The sequence below is a fragment of the Mesoplodon bidens genome (assembly GCF_964165515.1).
Source record: "Mesoplodon bidens genome assembly, chromosome: 16".
NCBI lineage: Eukaryota > Metazoa > Chordata > Mammalia > Artiodactyla > Ziphiidae > Mesoplodon > Mesoplodon bidens.
In genome coordinates this window covers 6,617,065-6,639,163 of record NC_138173.1, presented here as the reverse complement: position 1 = coordinate 6,639,163, position 22,099 = coordinate 6,617,065, and the positions used below count along the sequence as shown (strand labels likewise).

General features: G+C 45.1%; 1 protein-coding gene across 8 annotated transcripts in view; it reads right to left on the bottom strand.

Moving 5' to 3' along the window:
• The window catches only part of FAM110B (family with sequence similarity 110 member B), a 130,411-nt gene that overhangs the window by 29,044 nt on the left and 79,268 nt on the right, over positions 1–22,099 (bottom strand). For 2 of the 8 annotated variants that reach the window (XM_081258878.1, XM_081258877.1), the window contains exons 5-6: positions 21,949–22,052; positions 19,355–19,477 (exon numbers count right to left, since the gene is read on the bottom strand). The exons of 2 other annotated variants lie outside the window; for them this stretch is intronic. The gene's annotated coding sequence lies outside the window, so the exon portion shown is untranslated. The remainder of the gene's footprint in view (positions 1–19,354; positions 19,478–21,948; positions 22,053–22,099) is intronic. 4 more of the 8 variants (XM_081258879.1, XM_081258882.1, XM_081258880.1 and 1 more) reach the window with 4 other exon arrangements.

Below are 22,099 nucleotides of genomic sequence, written 5' to 3'. Positions count from 1 at the left end.
AGATTTCTGGTACTTCTCACGGAACCAGGCCATTAGTTATGAACTGTCTTGTCATTACTCTTGTGTCCAGAAGTCTCCCAACCCCTTCACAATTCCTTCCTCTAATCTACTTAAGTTCAAATTTTAAAAATCCGCATCAAATATAAGTCAATTAGGCACTGGAGGGACAGTTCAGGAGTGAAGAGTGTATTTTCATGGCATTATATTGAGAGGGCCATTTTCTGAGCACAGAATTCTTTTGGTAGATGGGGGTTGGGTCTGGCACAAAATCAATGTGTGCATTTAGAATGTTGCTTTCTGTTTGCAAAAGAGATGCAGAGAATTGCAAATAAACATAAAATTATTTTTATAAGGATTAATAAATTCACATAATTCAAAAGTCCAACATTTTTCCTAACATAAAATGTACAAATTGCTATAATCAAGTAACATTATCCAATCAAATCCATTTTAGAGAATTAGAAATAAAGCTATCTTCAGAAAAGTAAAGTTCCAAAATAACATTTAGAAGAGATTTTCTATTTGGCCTAGTATAATTTGGAATCTATTTTCCCATAACATCTTTCAGAGCTATTTAAAGAGGAACCTTTGATTTGGGGAACAGTAACCACCAGTGTTTCCCCTTCTGTGTCATTCCTTAAAGTGTTTTGGCACAATTTACAGCACTGTTCAAGTGACATATGCAAATGCTTAATACGTAACTGACTTTCTGTGGAAATTTTCACAAAAACTGAAAAAAAATGCACTTGTTTTAATCTGATTTTCTTCCCTCTGTTGGTCTGCATTTGAAATAAAAAAGGATGTTTAATACTTGGCCAATAACACAGTCCACATCAAGTTTTGATATAATTTTTCCAGAATAAAAAGAATCCTTGGTCCAGGGGCTCTGATTTATGCTAAAGAAAGAAATTATGAGAAAAATAATGCTGCCAGGTAAAATATACTTGCAATACTGTTATCTTTACTTAAAACTGAATTACATTTTCATTTTACGTAAATCAGTATAACATTTCCAACTGTGATCATTTATTTATTATTTATTTCTTCACTGATTCTCCATAGGAGAAATTTACATCTTAATTGTCTTAACCTGTTCCTTTCCTTTTTGTCCTCTGCAAATTAAAGTGCATCATAATGTCATAAGTACATTTCATAAAGAAATAAAGATAAATTTCTTTTTTCTAATCATAGCATTTAGTGGTACTTTCTGGTTTGGGGCAAATTAGACCGGTAAGTACATTTCCTCCTCCAAACAAGTAGGTATGATAACATGATCGCCTGTGTGGAAGAGTTTCTTGAATAAATACTTCTAAACCATCCAAATGTAAACAATGGATATTAAGAAGATAGCAAGTTCAGGGCTTCCCTGGTGGCGCAGTGGTTGAGAGTCCGCCTGCCGATGCAGGGGACGCGGGTTCGTGCCCCGGTCCGGGAGGATCCCACATGCTGCAGAGCGGCTGGGTCCGTGAGCCATGGCTGCTGAGCCTGCACGTCCGGAGCCTGTGCTCCGCAACTGGAGAGGCCACAACAGTGAGAGGCCCGCGTACCGAAGAAAAAAAAAAAAAGACGATAGCAAGTCCAATTCCTTCTGCATCAGTGTCTGGGCACCTTGCCACTGTCCAGGATCACTGACCTCGTTTTCCTGTCTGTCCTTCAGCCGTGGCGGTGGAGGAGTAGAAAAGCTACTCAAGACACCGACAAGCCGTCCTCCCCAAACTGCCCTCATGTACCACCCGGCCAGTAACCAGAAAAGGGGTCCCACCCAGGCTTCGTACTGCGGAAAACGAAATCAGCAATTTTTAGCGCCCTTAACAGAAACAGCTACCATGACTTTGTTTGAGATCGATAAGTAAATTTAGCCCTGGGGTCTGTAACATTTCTGTTTACAAGACTCTCACAAGGACCAATCCTGACTAGCAGAAAATTATTCCTGCACGTATTAGGTTACTTTCGTTAACGTGGATTTTAGTCTTTCTTGCTGATTCTGTTCCGACCATGTGGCTCCTTGGGAACTGACTCAAACTTCCATTCAATCCCTCATCTGGTCCTTTGACAAACTTTATTTATAGAACGAGGGCTTTGGGCCAGTCACGGGGCTGGAGGTTTAGGGTGGAGGCGGAAGTGAGAGTAAACAGATAAGACAGAGGACTTTACAGTCTAGGGGGGAAGATAAAAATGAAGCCGGCAGACTACAGTCCTGCCATGGGCACTGTGCTATAAAAGAGGACAGTGCCGCGATTCAAATGCCACTCTACTGGCAGCATCCAGAGCGGAGGAGTTGTTTCCACCTCTGGGAGCGTTTGTCAGAGCTGAATGGGGTCACTGGGTAGTGGAGATGCTGCATATCAGGTGCCTTGGGGCCTAACGGGCACCCAATAAACAGGAGGTATCAACGTGGGAGGATTAAGTTACTTCCGGCTGGACCCCGGGGAGGAAGTAATGAAGTTCCTGGGAAGGGTGAGGAAGAATCCCTCAGCATTTTCACTGGGGTTCACAGAGTGACAAAGCAGGAAAAGGGGCAGGTGCCCCTGGCAGCAGTCATGACCCACCAAAAGCCAAACCAGGGGGGGTGGGAGTCGCTGCTGTTGGGGCGGGGGGCGGGGCGGTGAGGTGGAGCCAGGGCCGGAGCTGGAGGCCTCCTGGGTACCTGGGCTCCTGGGATCTGTGGGGCTTCCTGGGGCAGCAATGTCCCCAGGAGGGGACACTGTAGTCCAGGAGGCCGACGAGGACCAGCAGCCGATTCCAAGTCGCCCATTTTCCTGAGTGTGCCAGAAAGCCTCACACAGGACTCAAGCCAGAGGAGAGGCTTCCTGGAATTTTTCAGATCAAGTCTGAAGTTAAGGCCTGCCCGGAGGTGGCATCAGGGCTGCCTTCTGGGGTCCTGCACCCACTCTGAAGGTCTCCCTGTGTCAGTGCTGGTTCAGGTTCAAATAGCCCCCATTTCCCTGTTCCTGAAATTGCCCTTCGACTTCCCTGGTAGCGCAGTGGTTAACGATCTGCCTGCCAATGCAGGGGACATGGGTTCGAGCTCTGGTCCAGGAAGATCCCACATGCCGCGGAACAACTAAGCCCGTGTGCCACAACTACTGAGACCGTGCTCTAGAGCCTGTGAGCCACAACTACTGAGCCCATGTGCCACAACTACTGAGCCCACATGCCACAACTACTGAGCCCACGTGCCTAGAGCCCGTGCTCCACAACAAGAGAAGCCACCGCAATGAGACGCCCATGCACCGCAACGAAGAGTAGCCCCCGCTCGCCGCAACTAGAGAAAGCCCGCGCGCAGCAACGAAGACCCAACGCAGCCAAAAATAAATAAATTTATTTTAAAGAAAAAAGAAAGAAATTGCCCTTGTTTATGGATGTTAGTAAAAAAATAAATAAACGTCCACAGTCTAAGAATTAGTGAAGGATCTTCAAAATCTTCAAAATCACCGTTTCTGATGCCTTTCTTTACTGATACCGGCAGCTTCATGCTGCTCCTCATGGGAATCTTCACCTCAGGTTCAGGCAAAAGTGTTTTGGAGTAAAAATTTTTGGTTTTTTCTCTATAGAGCTGATGAATAGGATAAAATAAATCACACAAAACATTCTATGAACGTTCGGGTGTATGAGAAGGGCTGACCCCTAAAAGAATGAAATCAGTGAGTTCCTTTGCCACACACGGCCACTGAGGAGGTTACTTTAGCAACAAGTTGGAAAAGGCAGCACAGAAGTCAGTTTTCCCACCCTCAGATTGACTCTGAGCTGTGTTTAAATCAGCTTTGCTCCCTGAACACAATTAAACCAATCTTTTTTTTTTTTAACATCTTTACTGGAGTATAATTGCTTTACACTGTTGTGTTAGTTTCTGCTGTATAACAAAGTGAATCAGCTATACGTATACATATATCCCACATCCCCTCCCTCTTGTGTCTCCCTCCCACCCTCCCTATCCCACCCCTCTAGGTGGTCACAAAGCACCAAGCTAATCTCCCTGTGCTATGCGGCTGCTTCCCACTAGCTATCTGTTTTACATTTGGTAGTGTATCTATGTCCATGCCACTCTCTCACTTCGTCCCAGCTTACCCTTCCCCCTCCCCGTGTCCTCAAGTCCACTCTCTACATCTGCATCTTTATTCCTGTCCTGCCCCTAGGTTCATCAGAACCTTTTTTTTTTTTTTTAGATTCCATATATATGTGTCAGCATACAGTATTTGGTTTTCTCTTTCTGACTTACTTCACTCTGTATGACAGATTCTAGGTCCATCCACCTCACTACAATAACTCAATTTCGTTTCTTTTTATGGCTGAGTAATATTCCATTGTATATATGTGCCACATCTCCTTTATCCATTCATCTGTCGATGGACACTTAGGCTGCTTCCATGTCCTGGTTATTGTAAATAGTGCTGCAATCTTTAAATGTGCAAACCTTCACCACCCAAGGCTTTTCATGACCGTCTGTGACCCAACACGCTGTCGGCATGCAGCCCCACAGGGACCAGCACAACGTCTTGGGCAGGCTGGTGGCACTGGGGACTTTCTCCAAAACTGTAATCAAGGCCCCTTTCTCTTGTACAGACCATAGCACAGGATCTGACTCATTCAAACAACCCAGAGGCTCTTATTATTATTCATTATACTAACATCTCCCCAAAGTAAACAATTTGGAGGCTTTAAATTATAGGTATTCTTTACAAGGTTAATGATACAAGACAGTTTTAATTATTTTAGGCATTTTTAAAGTCAGGAGATTCTGCCTGCATACCACAAAACACACAATGAAGGGCTTCCCTGGTGGCGCAGTGGTTAAGAGTCCGCCTGCCGATGCAGGGGACACGGGTTCGTGCCCCGATCCCGGAAGATCCCACATGCCGCGGAGCGGCTGGGCCCGCGAGCCATGGCCGCGGAGCCTGTGTGTCCGGAGCCTGTGCTCCGCAACGGGAGAGGCTACAGCAGTGAGAGGCCCGCGTACAGCAAAAAACAAAAAAAAAAAACAAAAAAAAAAACAAACAAAAAAAAACACACAATGAAGCCCCACAGACAGCTTGTTGATTCAACAAGAAAACAAGACTGCATCTCTCACCCCCAAAGAGACGGCAGATATGAACGGTAAATCTAGCGATCATTCTGGAACTGTCAGTATGACTCGCTATGTGTAATCCAGCAACTTGGCAGTCTGCCTATGGAGCATACCAGCAGGGCCTTCTTTTACAATGAAAACAAACAAACAAAACTTTTATAGTACAAAAATATTTCACTAAAAGCACCACGAAAATACACATCTCTCAATATTAACTTCTGGACTCTGATAATTAAAAGTAACAAATAATAGAAAGTCAGAGAAGTTCTATAATCACTAAGGCATCTATGACGACATGAATTGCCTTTAAAAGGCTAGGAAAATACTTGCAAATACTTGCAAAAATAGTTGACAATATTAAAATGGATGTGTGAAAAAATTTTTCAGTGACAGACATTCCAAATAGCAACAGGATTTGTTTGACTATTTTTCACTACAGATGGTCCCTCGCTTTAAAAGGTTAGGACTGTTGGAAGAACCAAATACACTGAAACCGGGCAATGTGTACTCAACAATCAATAGCAAAAAATGATGGCTCTGTGTGCTCTACCAATTCTTTGTCAAAACTTTAAGACTCTTTTATTGTTGGTTATAAATGCATAGGGAAAGGAACACTATAACTTAATATATTTGATTTAGCAACATAAACACACTGGGGATTTGTTGTTTCTTCGTAAGAGCTTATTAAGAGCAGTTTGAATGCTCCACGTTTGCCTTCCTCATTTCATCCCACAGCATACGAACGGGGCGCGCGTCTTCTCTATGCTCCCAAGAACTGTCACTCTCCTAAGTTTGGATCAGCTTCCAACATTTAGTACTTCATGCTTTCAAAGTCGGAACATCTCTGAGAATTCCTTTAAAGTGAAGTTTTGAATGGTGTCATTTGCTCTGGGATATCTTTGTTCTTGCTGTCACAATCACTTTCCTCACTTCTCTTCGCTTGGCTTCGGTCTGCATCTCTAGAGCCTCTGGGATGACAGCGGTGTCGACCTCCCCAAAGTCAGCACAGCCTCTACAGACGTCTGATGGGAATCTCACTTCCAGCATCATCACTTTCACTGCTCTGCTGCATTTCCATCTTGGTGGATGGAAGCTCCCTTTTTAAGTATCCATGTTTATAAAATGTCACAAGTTATCACCTTGGGACAAGGAGGAAACACAACTCCATGCTTCCCTGTCTCTGGGTGAACTGACTAGTAACTGTGCAGTGACCCATCACTGTCAGATTCTGAATAAAGTGATGTGACCGGTCATTGGTCAAGATGCACACCTGCTGTTTACTTAGTGATTTATGGGCTGAAGAGCTAGCTATGAGGTTTGTACTTCATGCAACTAAAGCTAATACACTGCAGTACCTGAAATTTGGACAGTGGCTTTAAGCAACTGGTTTTATTCAGCTAAAACGTGTAACAGAAATTGATGCAGATTGGAACTCCAAAAAGCAAAGAGAAATGATGGGGCGGCATTCAAATGCATCAGACAGTTTTCTTCCAACTCCACGGGCTACAACGGACTATTTCCTAGTTGTTTAAGCTGGGGCAGCAATCAAGTTCCTAAGGTTTGCATGAACATTCAGAGTTGAAAGATATCCGAATCTAGGAAAAATGAAACATTCTAAAAAATAACAACCCATCAGGTACTACAGCTATGATGAAACCCAGGTGGATCCAGCTCCAGAACTTGTTCTCCAACCTTAGGTAACATGCAGCCCAAAGCGACTTTACTGAAATGGCCAAAGTCTTTGAAACAAGCTCCTCCTCGCCCCCATACCAGAGCACCTAGTTCTACTGCTGGTTACAGCTCTTGGCTGCAACGTGTTTGGTTACCCATTCGAGGAAGCTCTCATCTCGCAGGAAAGGCAAAGACAAGACAGAATTCTTTTTCTGTACAGAACTACTGGTACCCACTGCCTAATACGTGCCAATAATAGGACAATAATGTTTTCTCCCAGAATGACTGACTTTTCTAAAGCACAAGTCTGATCACGTTACGCTCTTCTTGAACCTCCTTAATAGTTTTGAAGTTTCTAGCCTGAGTGATCAATGTCCATCCTGGTTCATGGGATGCCCAACGTATGAGAAGCAGTGTGTGTGTGGGAAGGCAGTGGACTGTGTGGAGGTAAGCAGGGCGGGGTGGGGACTTGGGGAAGTTGAGATGCACCACTGAAAACACACGTGGAATGAGAACAGACAAAAGCACAGCCCGTACTGGGGGTAGCGACGAAGGCACAGCAGCAGGAAGGGAAAACAGAAGCTGAGGGCGGAGGTAGAGGAGGGAGCCGCGAGGCACCTGTATTGCCAGGACCCTGGTGGAAATCAACTCATTTAGGCAACGAATGTAACAAGCTATTTATAGTCATCTTTGCCCAAAGAAGTACCTTTCCATAACTGAAATCATGTATTCTAGGTTTAAAGTCGTTGGCTACATTTAAAAAAAATTGTTAATTAGTTAATTCAGATATAATCTGAAGCAAAAGTCAGACGTGAGGAATATATAATTTTATTGAAGATCAAATTATGTAAACAATGGTAAACCTCTAGCATTACAATCATATTACACAATAAGAAATTAGTACACTGTAGATAGATCATTTCCTATGTTTTTTGCTCTAAAACAGAAGTGAATTGATTTGTGGGAATATGCTTTTGCTGCTCTGTGTCATCTTTTCCAAGTTCTGTTGATCAGAGGTCCTCTTTCTGTCACTGAGGCAGGGTGCCTCACTCTGAATTCCACTGAAACGGTGGCACCGTTATCTGCAAGCTGCTTCTGTTAACATCCTCTCTCTGCTTTAATGTAACCATGTTACTGAAAAGTGTTGGTGAATAAGTCAGCATTGTTGAAAGAAAGGAAAAGTAAGATGGGCTGGTCTAGAAAATAACTACAAGCAGCGTTAATACAGAAGATTTCCTTTCCTTTCAAGTTTTAGATACAGGGCCTGAGCACCATTTAAACAGAATAAATACAAGTCAGCAAACGGTATAGCTCCAGCTTTCGGCTTTCGTGTCTCCCCTGGGGAATAAACAAAGCACGTGGCCTGGGCCTCAAACTAAGACAGTGATTACTGCCTCCTGGCTGGTGGGCACAGACCTGCAGGATCAAGGAAACAGGTACCAAGGGGTACAAATGATGGTGGGCGGCCAGATGCCATTCGCCATTTAGAACCTGGCCGTCTTGCTGGCTGGTGATGTAAATACACCACGATTAAATTACAGTGCAGTAATGCACCATCGAGAAATTAACTCTTGAAACATGAAAAATATTTGATTTTGGAGGGAGTCAGTTTACCTAGATTGGAAATCAATACAGCTCTTAATTAATGATACCCTGTGGTTAATTCTAACTAAATACTCATTAGAGTCAAGGTTATTTGGGGATTAAAATGAAATTATCATTTGATGAAAAGGTTAGAAAGATGTTTAGAGATTTCATTGCCATTGGGGAGTAACAGTTGCTGGCGCAAGTTTAGACACCAATTAATTTACTCTTTAAACGAGGTTAAGCTGGTATGATTAAGAATAAATGGACCCTCCTAGGTCATGAACAAGCAGAGTGTTCAGTGGAGCTGGCCAAGGCATGAATGCTCAGGACTCCGCTTACTAAAGGCATCCACACTAACTGTGTTTGATTTGTATTGTGATCCAAACACAAGATCTGATTGTTGTAAAACTGCTGAACAGACTTAGGATATAAAACAAGTTTTATTGTAACGATAGGTGTTATGGGTGGAATTGTGTCCCTCTAAAATTCCTATATTGCAGCCCTCAACCCCAGGACCTCAGCATGTGACCTTACTTGGAAACAGGGTTGTGCAGATGTAATTGGTTAAGTTAAGATGATACAGAGGTGGGAGGGCTCCTAATCCAATATGACTGGTGTCCTTATATAAAGGGGAAATTTGGACACAGACACATACACAGGGAGAGCACCATGTGAAGACGAAGGCAGAGATCAGGGTGATGCTTCCACAAGCCAAGGAACACCAAGAACTGCAGCAGACCATAGAAGCCGGGCGAGAGGCATGGAACAAGGAATGCACCCTGGCACCCTGACCTAGACTTCTAGCCTCCTAAACCGTGAGGCAATACATTTCTGCTGTTTGCGCCACTCAGCTTGTGGTACCACATTAAGGCAGCCCTAGGAAACGAATACAGTATGTGAAAGGTACTCAACTGAGAACAGAATCAACACATAACACCTGCAGGTTGCCCTCTGTGAAGGAGTCTACCCCCCTTCAAAGGGAATAATAATCTTATGGGACTAAACGAAAAGCCCCCCAAATTGAACTAATGACTATTTTCAAAGTTACAGAGGAAGAGTCAGATTAAGTGTAATAAGTGCCATTTCACTATTTGCAGCCTGTGAATGTGTGTGTGATGGGTATTACACAGAACCAGGAGAAGAGAGTTTATACTCCCTGAATTCCAAAAGATTTTCCTAGAATCTAAGACACAAGAGGGAAAAAAGGGACAAAGAACAGAGATCGGGGCAGGGAGAAGTTTAGCCAGACAGCATTGCCAGAGCACTTGCGGATGCAGAAAGCCTGGACAAATTCACAAAATGCAACTAGGACACTGAACAAAAGGGCGGTATTCTGAATGCTTAGAAATTAGGTAACAGGAAAGAGAATGGAGGGGCGGACAGAAATCAACAAAAAGTGTTTAAATGAAAATACGCATGTAAAACATACAGCCTTCATTAGGCCCACCTCCATGTAACACCATACACTACATGATAGAAAAAAAAAACACCACACATTAAGAAATGTTATAAAAAATACCTACTTTTCTCAGGGTTTCAAAACTATATTTAAACACTGAAAATTACTCGTGTTTAAGTTTTAAACTTATTAAGTATTCATTTTAAAAACTACATTTAAATATTTAAGTATATCACAGTTAACTACTGTATAACCTTGAATATTTCCGTACATTCCTTTAGATGTTACTCCCAGTTTAAACTAAGAAATTAGCAGGAATATAGACACCTCACACAAAATCTACTGTCCAGGAGGAACAGTGAACAATTATTCACCCTGTCTGGGTAGGGACGGTGGGCACGTCTCCGTAAGGAAGTTGAGATTTAAAAGACAGAAATAGTACATAAACAGCAAAGTATGATTAAATAACATTATGTTCCCCAGATCAATCTAAAGCCAAGCCCAAAGCGATGGAAAAGGAAGGCTCGATTAGCAGCGAGAGAACCTGCCGTGTCCTAGCAGGCGTCACTCTGCTTATGTGAAGTATGATTATTAGTAACATCAAATGTAATACTTCTCAGATGAGAAGACTCTATTAGTAATTTGAAATGAATGCTTTCCTTTCAATCACTGTAACTATTCAAAAGCCAGATATTAATCTTAGATACTTTTTTTTTTTTTTTAATACTAGTAGAGAGTTAATGTTCCTGGAACTACCCGGAAGGGCTTAGAGACTAGTAAGCGCGTTTCCATGGTAACAGACTGCTTCACCAGGGAGCGATCATTTCACGCATTCCCTAAAACACAACGACCACAAGGGGAGAAGAGAGATCTGCATTTTCGCTTTTCAGGGTCATCACCCATGGTGATTTTTGGTAGAATTTCTATTTTTATGAGCGTGCACACGGCATTCAGGCTCAGAAGTTGCCTAGGCTTCCATTTTTCCTCTCCTCCAGTGTGTGGACGACCTGGGATGTGTGCTCTGATGGGGGCCCCGGGGGTGACAAAGTCACCCACAGATTTCCCTCTGCTTCCTGCTGTGAGTTACAGCACCCTGCTTATCCAGTCCTGACGCCGTGTCCCCAGAGACAAGATGGGCTGAGCTGAAACACGGGACCTTCGCAACAGCCTTCAAGTAGATGGAGCGCACGGTGGCCGCTGTCTAGCAGAGGCTCACGAACACCAGCTGGACAACTGAGCCGTGACCAATGGCCAAGGGGTCACGAGAAGGAGCGAGCAGAAGGCATGGACGAGGGCAGGCTTACACCCCAACTGCACACAGGTGCAGCGATGCTCGTGACCGCACGCTGACGGTCACCAGTCCCTGAACTAGGGTGTCTCCACCAGGGATGCTGCTGGAAGGAAATGCTCCCATTCTGCTTTGCTTCACCGGCAATTCTGGCTGGAGAGGTGAGTGTGACAATGCCCTTCTCTTTTGTCTTACAGAGTTCACCTCTAGAGGGCATTGTTCTGACCCTCTACAGAGACCTGTGGTCCACCAAAGGGCAGCATTTATTAGGGGGACAAGGGCCCGGCCAGACCTGCAGTCATGGACCTAAGTGGAGAGCAGTCCCATGGGGACGGGACTCGTGTGCTTCAGTTTCCTCCAGGTACAAGGATCTGGACCATGTTGAGGATCAAGTGAGAAAATTCAGGTAAATGCTCAAAAGGGGGCGGAGTGCATAGCATGCATCCAATAAATGTCAGCTGCCGTAACTATTACTGTTCAAGTTATTAGTGCTGTTAATATTAAAAATCAGGCAGAGTCCTTTGTGAGGCCATGTGGAGAAAGACTCAAGTCAATCTTTATAAATGATGAGAGGAAAACACTGACATTCTTTCAGAGTGTGCACAGACCTTAGCCTTTATTTTTAACAAAACTAATTAACTGGAACTGAATCTTGCTAACGGGTGACACATTTGGGGAGAAGGACAGAATCATACTTCAGGTGCAACAAAGAACAAAATTTTCTAAAAGATGCCATAATGACAAAAATACGTTTTTAAAGTAAAAATTAGTTTTCAATGGTATTTTACTTCTATGAAATGCTTTTTTTCCCTAAACGATGATCTCCCAATCTGAAAATAAAGAAGAGCCATACGAACTTTGAAAATTAATAACTTTAACTTAGAAGTAAAATTTATCATCAATGCCCCCATATTACATCTACTTCTCAAATTCTCTGTCATATCATTACAATGTTAGGATGTTTATGGTGTTGCTCCAAGTGAGTGTCTTTTCAAATTGTCATATTATTTTGGTCCTTATTTGGGTCGTAATCCATTTATCACACCCAATTGAATAATTGCAAAGTGAAACCACAGGTGTTGATAACAACAACAAAAAAATGACCAGGGAAAGAAATGTACTTTGAGTAGTAGAAGGTCATGGCTTTGAGTTCAGATTCTATTATGTCTTTTTTTGTGGAAAGCAAAAACCATAAAACTAAGGCACCCACAAGTATATCAAATCACAGAACTAAATTACTGTGAGTCTAAGGCACCATGTTTTGAGCACCACAGCTGAGGGAAGTAGCAGTCAAATAGAAGCATTAAACAACTAAATAGATCCCCCAATGCAAAGGATAAGGTTGAGAGAGATCGCTCATGTTCTCAGAACTGAAGAAATGACAGCTTAGCCACTGATGGCCTTCAAGTGACGAAATACTTTATGATCCTTGCCCAGTGAAGTTCACAGCTTCACGGGGCCGATGAAGAGAGGCGGCCTATGACGGGCAGCATCGAGACCACGGAGTTGCTGTGAAATAAAACCACTCGTCTGTGAAGGTTTTATTTCAGCTTGTCCCTGCCCTGTGTGGACCACTTGACTGTCATCCTAAAACCTCAAAGCTTTATTGCAGAGTTTCCACCACTGCTAAAGGAAGATTCATGGCTCCGGGCTCTGCACCTGTCAAAGACAGCATTTATGCCCAAGAGAAGATAAAACTGTTGTAACAAGGGAAAATGTGGCAGATTTACAAGGGATCAAATTTACAAGGTAACAAGTGGAAGGGCCTGGGTTTCACCTTGGGAGCCCTCTGATAGAAAAGCAAGCGTCAAGGCCGCAAAGTCTGTCCTTGATGGGTTTTGGACACAATGTCACTTCCCCTCTTGCACCACCCCGCCCTCTCACTCCGAGGATGAGGGCCTAACTCTGCATTGGTGTTCAGTGTTTTCAAAACGTCCACACAAATTCTAGGGCACGCAATCAACCGAGAACCCTAAACGTTTCTAAAGTTTGGGAAATGGGAGAAATAGAAAGTGGTTTATTAAACCAAGTGTTCATGGTCATAGTATCCCATAAAAAGAAGCATATACAATCGTTCCTCAAACCTCTTCCAAGAACGAAGAGAACACAACCCATTATGGAAAGAAAGGAATATTTCACTGAATTCAGCACTTAACTGTGAAGGGTGGAGCATTCTGTCTGGAAACGTCATTTTACTGCAGGAGTTCTAAACTCGACATATGACTTGAAAACATCATTTGGGCCCTGGGAATTCAGCAAGTCAGTAAAATAATGAGGACAGCTGTGGAGTGACTGGGGCGGTGAGGAAATTCAGTGTTTCATACGGACTCACTGAATATGAGTGGAGTAAAATGAGTTTTAACGGAAAAACTGAAAGTTGTGATTATTGTTTACAATTAATTATGACATTATCTGTCATCCTAGCATACTATACCAGGTGTCAAGCAATTACAGGTTTTATATTCTGTGCATTGCTTGAAACAGATACCATAATACAATTTTACTTTTTCATTTAATTTCATTTTGGCACAACAGTTACTGGGCTGCTCCTAGGAGCCAGGTGCTATTCTGACCACAACAGATACAAAAATGACTGCAATCTGTGCCGTCGCTGAGATCACAGACCAGAGAGAAGAGACTCCATTTGAATGGAAAGGGTCTGTTTCAGGGCAGAAAGAAGGCACACGAGGGGCCATGAAACCACCTGCAAGGGGCGGGCGAGGCTAAGTCACAGGCTCAAGGAAAACAATAAGCCGTCCCGGAAGAAAGGAGGCCCGGAGCAGGCCGCTGAGGCTGTGCCAGGAGCAGGGACAGCACAAGCCCAAGGCCAAGGGCAGAGAGAGCCTGGCATTCACGGGGGCCGTGGGTCCCTTACCCATCCGGGGGGAAACCCTGTGAGGGAGGAAGACAGAGCAGGAGAGGTGGACAGACGGTCTCAGGGAATCTTGTATCCAAGTGAGGGGGCCTGAACTTGACCTTGAGAGTGATGGGAGCCAGTGAGCAGGGAGCAACCTGATGCTTTAAATCTGGCTGGTGCTCTGTGGAGTGTGCAGAGCAGATCCAAGAGGGCGAGGAGGGCAGCAAAACTCCGGGGAAGGAGCGACTTGGGTTTGAACGAGGTGCCCCGTACTGAGCTGTGCAGGAGGGAGTTTTCCTTTGAGGGGCATCTCTTGGCCTCAGTCAACAGACACATTTTTGGAAAGCTGCAAACAAATTTTGTAAGCCAAATAATATTTCCCCACTGACAATTTACTCATGTTTATATTAATTTCATTGATTAAAAAAAAAAACTGTCACCGGGCCCGAGTGTGGTAAGAACCTTGGGGTTCAGCCGTCTTTGGAGCATGTTCCAGCTGCAGACGCTTCAGCTCAAGTCGAGCTCACTGGGACATCCGTGTGTAAAATAGGCCGACGCAGAGGGCCTGGGCTGGAGCAGTGCCTCAAATCTCAATGCCCCTCAGCCTTGAAGTCCCTAGTGCTTGAGAGGACAGAGCTGGAAAATTATCGACGAAGGTGAAGTCATCCGTTCTACAGATTGGCCCACGAGGTGCCGGCCCCAGCAGAGGTCTCCTTTCGGAGCCGGGATGTAGCAGGACACAGAAGGGCTCGTATCCTGGCTCTTCCTGTGTGAACCACACAACTTGGAAAAGTCACCGTCTCCCAGGCATCTGCTGCCTCATCTGCCAAGCTGAGATGACCGGTCCCCCACCCCTCACGGCTGCTGAAGTGAAAACACGTTGTGAAATGTGTAAGTCTGTGATCAAAGAGCCAATCGCTACTGCTGACAGGTAGCCTCAAAGCAGAGGGCTGGGAGCGAAGCCTGTGACCTGAGCCCCCGGTGACGAGGAGAACCGTCACGGCCCCCAGATGAGGACAGAGGTGACGGACACCACTGGTCTCTCCGGGGCCACCATGTGATAAACCCGCCGGAAGGGGAACCTTGGGTTGGCACCTGCAGCAATTCCTGTGGTTCCGAGAAACCTTCAGTAAATCTAATCTGTCGAAAGAATACAGTTTCTAAATAGGAAAAAAAAAAAACCCCAAAACAAAACATTTTCCTCCAAAGTCTGAAAAACACCGGGCGGACCAAACCATCACACTCGACGCACTTTGGCAAGGTGGGTAAGGATGTATCTGCAGCCAGACAGACAAGGGCTCGAATCTCACCCCGTGATTACCTGCTTTGTTCAACAACTACCCACGGTGAGAACTACTGGAGGTGACACACATAAAGGACTCAGCGCCACCCCTGGCCCCTGAGAAGGTGCCCAGCAAATGCCAAGCAAAGCCCCAGCTCCACAATCTCCTACTGGTGCCACATCACGTGCATCCTTACCCTCTGGAGCTCTCCGTCCGTTACCACGCCAGTGCCTTCACTGGGAAATGCACAAGCCCTGAAATGCACTGTAGAGCATCACCCTCCGGTATTGACCTGGGAGGAGACTGGGAACTAAAGGAGGCGGTCTGTAAAGGATTTCACACATCACGGCAATAATGCACATGTCGAAAACAGAAGTAGCACCCTACGACATATCCTCAGAAGCACACAGCCGTCCTACTTATGCATGAGGCTAAGTGCCAATAAAGTGGCTACGTATTAGTTTAAAATTTAAGAACACTTCACACAGCACTTCAAAACCAGGTTTCAATAGTCTTAAAAATAAGAGATCGATTGGATGCGAATGTCTAATTATCAAAAAGTGCTTTGAAACATAGTCGTTGTATTTAAGATTAATGAGATACGCTGCAAACACACATAATGTCAAGTGTCACTAATAAAGTACAATGAGAAACCCTAAAACGCTGCAGATCTGGCATAAAATGTCTTCTTAATTTCCTGGTTCTTAATGGGAGCTTTAAAGTCACAGGTTTATATAGTTTTTCTTAGTTGTACTGAGCATCTCTTATTTGAATGCTTAGTGACCAAAGGGTGTTAAGAGTAAGAGGTTCTCTCCAAGGCTCTGAAGGAGGCACCTGACTCTGGCTGGCCCTCCTGAAGGCCACTCAGATAAGCTGAACGCCCAGCTGTGAAGTGAGCCCAGTACACAGCTGATGGACACCAATGCTGCATGTGCAAACCGGTGGCGCTGAAGGAATGCAGCGAGGAATAAACAGCTCCACAAAAGCAGAATGCAGCACATTGCATAATGGAGACAGGTCCTGGGCTGCTGGCCCTCTTAACCCCCGCGTGGCCATGTCCTGTATCCGCAGACATTGCTGTCACACTTGCATGACAGCGGACGTGAAACCCACAACGGTCCTTTTCGCGTACAGGATGTCCTTCAGTCCTGTTAAAGCCCACAGACTGTTCTCAGGCCTCTGTCATGTTAGAGTCCGTGCTGGATTCTAAAGACACAGAATTAAAACATAATTCCTACCCTCACATCGCTTACAATCGACTAGAAACAGGCGCAGCAACTTCCCGTAACAGAAACCAGACTAATTAGCGCCCTTTATATCCTCAGAGAATGAAAAGAGGACCGGACTGCACGCATAGCCCGAAGGGACCACGAGTACATGGAATCTGTAAATTCTGAATAGACGCAGATTTGGGGATAAGAAGAGTCTCCACGCAGGAGAGGAAGTCTGAACTGAGCCCCCCAACTGAGGGGGATTTTGACTGAGTTTCTACTTGTGCTTCTTGCTGTCAGTGGGTCTGTTCCACCTTCCGGAGGAGATGCTGTTACTTTCCTCTTGATTTTGTTAGTACATGTCTATTTAGATGTTACTAGATTATGGACATTTAAGAACTGGCAACAGGGCTTCCCTGCTGGCACAGTGGTTAAGAATCTGCCTGCCAATGCTGGGGACACGGGTTCGAGCCCTGGCCCAGGAAGATCCCACATGCCATGAAGCAACTAAGCCCGCATGCCACAACTACTGAGCCCGCGTGCCACAACTACTGAAGCCCGTGTGCCTAGAGCCCGTGCTCCAAAACAGGAGAAGCCACCGCAATGAGAAGCCCGCGCACCGCAACAAAGAGTAGCCCCCGCTCGCCGCAACCAGAGAAAGCCCGCGCGCAGCAACGAAGACCCAACGCAGCCAAAAATAAAAATAAATAAAATAAATAAATTAAAAAAAAAAAAAGAACTGATAACAGCTTTGCAGTCTGGGTTGTTGAATAAAATTGTTATTTTTGTGGAGGGCTTCCCAGGGTGATAAATAGCTTCAACCCTCTCCAGGAACTTAATCAGTCCTCAGAACTCTGCTAATGCAGCAAAATGCTCCGCAGCTTCCTCTCGGATTTCACCTCCAGCCCACCTTCTCCTCCTGCGCCGTGTGGACGGCCGGGGTGGCTTGCGTAGTGCTGCTTCTTTATTCATGCTCTCAGACAACTGAGAGCCCGAGCAGTCTTTGCACTAAGGGAAAAATTTTACATCAACTTACCATGTAACTTGAGAATCATATAAACGCTTAAAGCAAAAAATAATTTCAAGACTACTTATAAATGTACCTAGTATGTATTGAATTGTGAAAAAATTTGAAGGAATGAAAGGTAAAAATTCTTGGATTTTGCTCAAAAGACTTTTTTTTTTGGCCATGCAGTATAGCTTGCGGGATCTTGGTTCCCCAAGACTTTTGTTTTAAAAGGAAAAAGTAACTTTTGAAATGGGCCTCAAAGGAACTCCCAGACTCTGAGAGACAGGAATTGATAAGGAATTCCAGGCAAGGAAAAGCTCGTACACTCTGATGAGACAGGTATGTGAAAAACAGGAGGAGAGAAATGGATATTTGTGTTTTTTGGGTTTTTTTTTGTTTGTGTGGGTGTTTAATTTTGGCGGGGGGGCATGCTGCACGGCATGTGGGATCTTAGTTCCCCAACCAGGGATGGAACCCGTGCCCCCTGCAGTGGAAGCTCAGAGTCCTAACCACTGGACCACCAGGGAAGTCCCTGGATACTGACTTGATGAGGGTGGGGATCCCAGTTGAGAGGTGGCTTTAACTGCCAGGCTCTGGAATTTAAATCTGATCCATAGGTAACTGGGAGGAAGCAGGATTTTGGAGCAGGGAAGTAACAAGATGAATACAGTGCTTGCAAAAGACTTTTCTGCTTACCAAGTGGACTGGTTTGAGAGCAAAGACTAAGGCAGGCTCATGAACAGATGGCGAAGTCAGGAATGGAGCTGTCTGGTGACAGAGATGACAGTGCCGATGCACGGGACACATGGAGGGTCCGCAAAGCCTGACGCCTATACAGGCACGTGGGGTACAGTCACGCCATGGGGCGTCCTTCCAGAGGAAGGTCCTTCCGCTGACCGTCCTGGTCAAAGCTGCCTCTCTTTGACCAAGGATGATGTTGAGCTCAGCTTTAAGTGTGTCCTACAGAGAATCACACCCACAAGACTCAAGTAACGGCACGAGATCAATACTTCTGGTCACCGATGGACCAGTGCTCCGTGCAGCATGTCCAAACACAACCCAAAGACCAGGGGCAGAGAAAGTGGCTTCTCCTCCTCAGCTAAACAGGAGGAATTTCCCAAAGAAGAAACGCAGATTAGGAGGATTCTCAGGTTTCTGTTATATCTATGAACACAGGTACGTAACAAAATAACAGAACTGAATATTTAACATACTTTTATCCTAGGGGTCTTTGTTATGTTCAGGCTGCTATAACAAAATGCCACAGACTAGGTGGCTTATGAACAACAGACGTTTAGTTTCCACAATTTTGGAGGCTGGACGTCCAAGATCACGGTGCCGGCACGGTCGTGTTCTGGTGAAGCCTCCCCTCTGGGCTGCAGACTCCTTGCCCCATCCTCATGTGGTGGAAGGGGTAAGGCATCTCCCCGGAGCCTCTTCTGTAAAGGGCACTAATCCCTCCCCCATTCATGAGGGGCCACCCTCAGGACTTCAGCACCTACCAGAGGCCCCATCTCCTAATTACCTCCCCATTGGCCACCAGGAGTTCAACATATGAATTTGGGAGGGGAGACACACACACTGAGACCACAGCACTGGGCTATCGTGCGTGGACCAGCGTGGAGAGGACACTCCATGTTTCTGAACTTCGCTGAGTATTCAGAACGCATAAACGCTTTCTCAATCCGCAGGGATGCAGCAGACACGCAGCAGACTGGAGAATGAATGTGAAGGTCTAATCCCTCAGCAGGCGTCCTCCTCTCTCTCGAATGGCCATGCTCTTATGGGGCCCTCAACCAACTTTCTTGTTCCATTTATGACCCCATCACTATAAAGAAGTCAACTGGTGTGAAAGGTCTGGGGTCTTATAGAAGAGGTGGACCTGGGTTCTACACCCAGTGTGTGTCTGGTCACATGGTTGCCCTTTATATGAGGTTAACCTCTTTGACTCTTGTACCCCTGTCTACACCATGAAGACTCACACCTTCTCTGCAGGCATGTGACGCTTCCAGCAGTGGGGTCCCAGAGCAGGCCTTCCACAGATGACAGCCTTACCTTTTCTGCTGGTCTTTGTAGAAAAGCAATGCCTCCGTTGACAATGAACTGACTTAAAGTGTAACAGCCATTAATAATGAACAACAACAAAGGACGCACACACCGCAACCTACAGAATTTGTCTTTCATTTGATTTCAAAAAACAGCATTTTAAATATGCCAAATAACTTAAACGGTCATTTAGTAATTTAACTTGTAATCAACAGTGGCTTCTTGAACTTCATAATAAATGTGTGTTCAATCCTCACAAACAGAATCTGTGTACAGGGGTATTTATTTTATTTTATTTTTTAAATTATTTTTTTTGAATATTTTCTGATGTGGACCATTTTTAAAGTCTTTATTGAGTTTGTTACAATATTGCTTCTGTTTTTTCTTTTGCTTTATTTTGGCCCCGAGCCTTGTGGGATCTTAGCTCCCCAACCAGGGATCGAACCTGCACCCCCTGCATTGGAAGGTGAAGTCTTAATCATTGGACCACCAGGGAAGTCCCGTGGGGAGGGGTATTTATTTTAGAGAGGGAAATATCCTTATATCTATCCTTCCAGAAGCCTATAGGATCTTTGTGAACAAAGGGAATAAAACAACTGAAATCCCAGCTGCTTTTCCCCAAGGATGCCCCCTCCTCTCCCTCTTCTTTTTTAAAAGGCAGCGAGCCCGGGGTCAGGGGGTCTCGGCAGCGGCCAGCTCTCCCCGGCCCCAGGAGACCTGCTCAAGGTCAGCCGAGCCGGCTTCGAGGAGCCACCTGATGGTTCTGGTGGAACCTGAGCTCTGAGTCATTCGCTTGGCAAAGAACTGATGTGGGAAAAGTCAGAAGTCAGAGATGCTGGCGTGAAAGGTAGATGAGTCATGGAGGGGAAACAGATCCCTCGCTGTGGAGGACCAGCTTCAGGAAACGCTGAGATGGAGAAAAGGTGTTTGTGGCAAGCTAGCAGGTATTCTTGGTCAGGACCATTTACCACACAAACAAAACTGCAAGCCTGCTTTTGCTCCCAGCAATCTCAAGTCCCCAGCACTCACACTATAAAAGAACAAAACTCCATCCCAGAGAAGTTTTGAAAATGGCAACTTTCTGGGAGAAACTGACTTTATCAATTATTTCAGTTTGATTAAGATAATGGGCAACTAAAAACAAGGGAAACATTGTAACTTACTTCCTGAAACTGCAATCACCTGAATAAGGCACAGAGGTTGGTAGTTGTGTGTCCCTTGAAAGGTGACTTACATGTACACTACATAGGAGGACTGAGGTTCTAGGTTGAAAAAACTCAAAAGTTTGATTCAAAGCACATTACAAGGTCATTTTACGCCTGCATTTTCTTTTTTAGTTCCCTAAAAGAAGGGATCACTTTTTTTTTTTTTTAACGGTACGCAGGCCTCTCACTGCCGTGGCCTCTCCCGTTGCGAAGCACAGGCTCCGGATGCGCAGGCTCAGCGGCCGTGGCTCACGGGCCCAGCCACTCCGCGGCATGTGGGATCTTCCTGGACCGGGGCACGAACCCACGTCCCCTGCATCGGCAGGCGGACTCTCAACCACTGCGCCACCAGGAAAGCCCCAGGGATCACTTTAAAAAAAAGACCCATCTTATACTTTTAAAACATAGTAACCTTAAATACACGTATTGAGGAGTGGTGAAAAATGTTGATGACAATAATAATACATATTCTTTATAAGGAGACTTATCTGTCATTTATAAACTCAGAAAAGAACAAGTTTTAAAGAACTTTGAATGTGAAAATAGCCTAAAACAATTGAAAACATTTGGATAACAAGACAAAAACTATGCTTTTCACAACAATCTTTAGAGCACCTTTTTGTTTGTTTCTATCTTCTTTAGGGGAAACTGGTATAAAAACGATTTAAAGTAACCAGCACACAGAGACCTGGCATTACTTGGGAATCACACATAGGAGTCCAGATTTAGAGTCTACCTAATCCAGGTGACACTGCGTTAATGAGTGACAGGGCTGAATCCTTTCTAATCTTCCTGATGCAGGGCCTGGCCAAATAATAATATTGACAAAGCTCAAGACGATTATGCCTGTGAAGGCAACTCACTCTCTGGTCCAGGAGGGAGGAAGGAGGGGCCCCAGCTTCTCCAGGCCTACCCTCTCCCCGGCACTTCCTGTGGTCATGTGACCTTCCCCAAATCCCTAGGAGCGTGTTGGTATTCTTGCTTGGCACGTGGGAAACTGAGGCTTAGAGGTGAAGTCCAATGGCAGGGTTAGTACGCAGTGGAGCTGAGTATACACTCATGTCTGCTCAACCTTGCAGTTCTTTCTGGCCACTAGGGCTGCCAATTCACCTGCTGCCAGGAGCCAGCTGGGTGGGAGGAGGGGCGCAGGGAATCCTGAGAGGGAACAAGAGGCCCCTGATTGCTGGGGACTTGTCCTACTTTTAGCACTTGAAAGTCCCATGTTCCAGAAAACCTCTCAATTGTGGGCAAATCAAGATGGGTGGGCTCCTAGAACGAGCAAAGTGGGGAAGACAGCCCTGTTGGAGACGACCCCCATTAAACCCACCTGTGTGGAGGTGCAATTCTACGAGCTGGGGGCTGGGGATGGGAGATGCTGAGTTCCCTCCAGCCAAGAGGAGCCCAAGGCTTTCATATCAGAACTTCTTATATCTGTGATAAGGGAACACGGTGATAAGATTGATGCATTTCAGTGTGTC